The sequence below is a fragment of the Apis dorsata genome, unplaced genomic scaffold, assembly GCF_000469605.1.
Source record: "Apis dorsata unplaced genomic scaffold, Apis dorsata 1.3 scaffold_286, whole genome shotgun sequence".
NCBI lineage: Eukaryota > Metazoa > Arthropoda > Insecta > Hymenoptera > Apidae > Apis > Apis dorsata.
Window position 1 is genome coordinate 130,891 of NW_006263561.1, and position 3,992 is coordinate 134,882.

General features: G+C 46.3%; 1 protein-coding gene and 1 long non-coding RNA gene across 6 annotated transcripts in view; one reads left to right on the forward strand and one right to left on the reverse strand.

Moving 5' to 3' along the window:
* The window catches only part of LOC102672945 (kin of IRRE-like protein 2), a 123,898-nt gene that overhangs the window by 10,876 nt on the left and 109,030 nt on the right, over positions 1-3,992 (reverse strand). The gene's annotated exons all lie outside the window — the stretch shown is intronic.
* LOC102672845 overlaps positions 1-3,992 on the forward strand; it is a 104,706-nt gene that overhangs the window by 10,264 nt on the left and 90,450 nt on the right. The window lies entirely within an intron of this gene.

Here is a 3,992-nt window from a genome sequence, read left to right on the forward strand (position 1 = left end):
GACGAGAATTGCTTTAATCGTAGCGCGTCGATTCGTTACGGAACGTTACGGAAAAATAAACACACCGGTTTCGAGAGTAAACGTAGCAAGTTTTCAGATTCGATCATTCGTTAATGAGCGCGTAATTAAAAGTGGATCGTGGATCGAGGCGAAAGAAACGGATCGTCGATCGAGAAAAGAGGCCACGACGACTACTGGGTTACCCGTCGACCCGATATTCGATCCGGAGGACAAAGATGTCCTCTCCTGTCTGCTTTCCCTCCCCTCTTCTTTTCTGTTCCGTCTGTAGGGGAGAAGGCAACACGCGGAAAGGCCGATAATGGAATGGAAAACAATGGCACGCGAGGCACGTCAACCCGGCGTACAAACCTCGAAATAATGAATCAAAGTTGAAACTGGCATCCTCCCTCCTCCCCTCCCCCGTCGTTTCGTTATTATTCCTTGTCAGAAATAATTAGTTAGCCGCGGCTCGCGAAAAATTCAATTACACCTGCGCGCAGTTAATCCTGCGGTCGTTCTCCCAACGGGAGAAGAGAAAGAGAGGAGAATAGATGGAATTGTTCACCGGCTGATTTCAGTCTCTTCGGTTAATCGAGGTGTGCGTTATCGTTATCATGCTAGCTTTGAAAAATTTTCTTTTTCATCCCCTTTTATCTCCCATTCCATCCTCCTCTTTTTTACTTGCGAATCGACCGTGTTCGGATCGATCGATCGATCGATCGAAATATCTCTTCGTTCGAGCGAAAAACGTTCGCGGATACGCACATTCGAGAGATAAAACGCACGTCGAGATTTCTTTGCCATTATTTTTTTTATACATGAAGAGTATTACTAATTACAAGTAAGCGATGTTCGAGAAAGTTTCACTCTCTTATGTGTAATCTATCTCTATGCGATGAGATAAAAGATCTCGTGGAGAAATCGAAGGGTATGGAATAATAGCCGAAGTGGGGAATGGAATCGTGTTTCGATAAACCCGGTCTATCGAACTAGTCGGTCGGCAAGCACTGTATTCTATTAACGTACATCGAATCGACGCGTTACGTGGTATTTTTCAGCGAAAGCAATTACGCGGTTGAAGGATCGGTGGATGGGGGATGGGGGTGGTAGGCCCGGCCGAGGAATATGGGAACGAAAGGAACGATCTCGTTCCCTTTTTACTACACCCTCCCAACCTGTTTTCACCGAACCACCCTGTTTCGACAAAAGCTTTCGATTAAAAGTACTGGACGTGGAAAATAATTTACCGTGTTAATATGCAATTACTCCCTTGCCCCTTGCCACGTTACCCACGGCCTCTTTCCCCCCGTTGATTTAAATCAATGAAACTGTGCGCCGCTCACGGAGAGACGTCACAAATGACGGTTAATTAATGCTGGAATACGGATCCAAATTGTATTAATTAATAATTTCAGTCCCGACCTATTTCCCGAGGGCCAAAAATAACAAGCTTGTATTCAGACTTGGAAATGCGATTACGCAACTCGCGCAAAGAGGGAAACCGGCTAAACCGGAGAGACATCGGCTACACAAAACTCGTCTCGTCGTCCCTGTCTCTTGCCCTGCGTCTCGCGAGAACTCGGCTAGCCGGTGTAACTCGATTCCACGATTAAATTGTTTCTTTTGTCGTTGGAGTAACGAACGCTCTGCCTATTTGTAACGAAATCCTTTCGCAATTGTAGGATACTTTTCAAAAAAAAAAAAAAAAGAATCGAAAGATTTAGAATAGATCAACGCATCAGGGCTCAAATACGTTGTACAAATTTAAACTTGAATTTTCGAATTGGATCGACGCGCAACACGATTCGAAATCGATGGCGCGTTGAAAATCTTTGGAATTCATTTTCAAAGACGCGAGAACTCGTTACGTAATCCCGAACGAAGGAGCATCGAATGATAACGCATGAACGTCGAATCCGTGTAAAAAGCTGGCGGATTAATTTCTCAAGAGTGGAGAGAGATGTTTCAGGTGCGAAGGTAGAATACGTGTCCCAGGAAAGATGTGAAAAATGAAAAAGCGGACGTTCTCGAATTCAATCCTCCTGTAAAATGAGAGAGAGAGAGAGAGAAGGAGTACGTGTACGTGTGTGTAGGTAGCTCGCGCAGCTGTTCATTTCACGTAACAATGATTTCGAAATACGCGCGAACGAATACTCGCTGACCCATTCACAATTTCACTTGCATTCTCTCTCTCTCTCTCTCTCTCTCCCCCTCTTTCCCACTCCGTGTCCAATCCTTTTTCNCCCTCCTTCTCTTTCCCCTCTATTACCCTTTTTACCGCGGCTGCCTGCGTTTTATAGGACATCGGTCGGTTGCGCGCGTGGGTGTGCATTCGCTAGGTGTCTCCCTCTGCATGTGTGTCAAACCGGTCACCCCTATTTGTTTGGTTTGCAAGGGGTCCGCAGCTGTTTCGATCGACGGTCGAAGACCTATTTCCTTCTGTTTTCGTACTCCGCCTATACCGCCGCTCTATTTCCGCACGCGTTTCGTCCACATCGCCGGACACAAGCGCGAACGTTAGCCGTGTGATTGGCATCTTCGAAACTGCGGTCTGTCACTGTCGCTCCTTTTCACTCCGTTACCATCCCCCCACGGATCCATCGGTGAGAATCCAACTGTGTCTATACATGCCTACAGTGTGCCCTCCGCTATATTTCCTTCCGCCTCTATTTTTTTCGTCTTCTCTCTTCTTCCTCTTTTCGCGTTCTCCCATCCTCTTATAAATCTGTTTTTAACGCGAGAGAGAGAGAGAGAAAAGAAGAAGAGAGATAATTTGTGAAACCGACTGATTTTGAGCGATTGATCGAAACGATATTGCGTCCTCCCCCTTATGAATAGAGTTTGAATCGGTCAAAGCCGAACAATCATCGCCGACTGCAAGGCCGATTGTTCCTGCGTTTCCCCGTAATTTCGGGGGAATTTGATTATCAACGGAGAGCGGAACATCAACGGGATCGACGCGAAGGAAAAGCAACGATGAGAAACGATCGATCGCGAACGTGAGAGGGAGGGAAAGAGAGGGAGGAGGAAAAAAAAAATAAAATAAAATTTGGTATTCAGGCTGGCCATGCGGCTTGCCCGGGTTTCAACGCCATTACCGATATACGCCGCAGCTCGTTTTTTGAAGTTTACAGAAGACTGCAGGGGAAACACAGCAGCCCGTCAGCTGTACATTCGAAAACTACGTGCCCGGTGCATAAATCGCGCGTCAGCCTCTCCTCGAGTTTTCAATAAATTCTGTAGCCCCGGTATTCGTTTTCGAACAATGCTTCATGAATATTCGATCAGCATCGGTACCAGTAAATTACGAGCAAACGAGCGCAACGTTGATCGAAACAAATTCATTATCGCGCAAGGGGACCAGCCGTGGCGGAGGGGCGATAAATTCGCGAGCGGCAACGGCGAAAAATTTCCGTATCGACCAAATCGTTTCGATTCAAAACATCGCGACGCGATATTTGTTCCTCCGGGATATATATTTTTTTTTCTTTTTCCCTCCTTTTTTCCCCACCCTCCCTTCCACCCTCTCTCCACTCTTTTTTATTATTCGCTTTTCGAGCCACGAGGTTAGAATAAAGAAACATCGGAAACGCTTTAGCTTCGCTCGCGAATTGGCTCTGGGCTTGCGTATATATCGAACGTATATATCCCGGAAATGAGAGAAACTTTGATGTTTGTTATTTACGTTTACTTTGTTATTTTATCGCCGGTTCACCAGTAAACACATACCTCTCCCCGATATTTAAATATTTGCCAACGCGTTGGCATTTTTCAACTGTTGAAGAACGGTTACAGCTTATTTCCGGGACGATACACCGGGATGAAGGTTAATTAACGAATTGGCGCGCGATGATGGGGGGGGGAAGGGGATGGGTTAATTAGAGGGAGGGCTGTCGATGAAAAATTTTCTCGAAGGGAAAACAGGTTGAAACAGGTCTGGGAAGGGAAATTTCTGTTTCGCGACACAAAAGCCGGCCGCCGCTCGGCGCGCT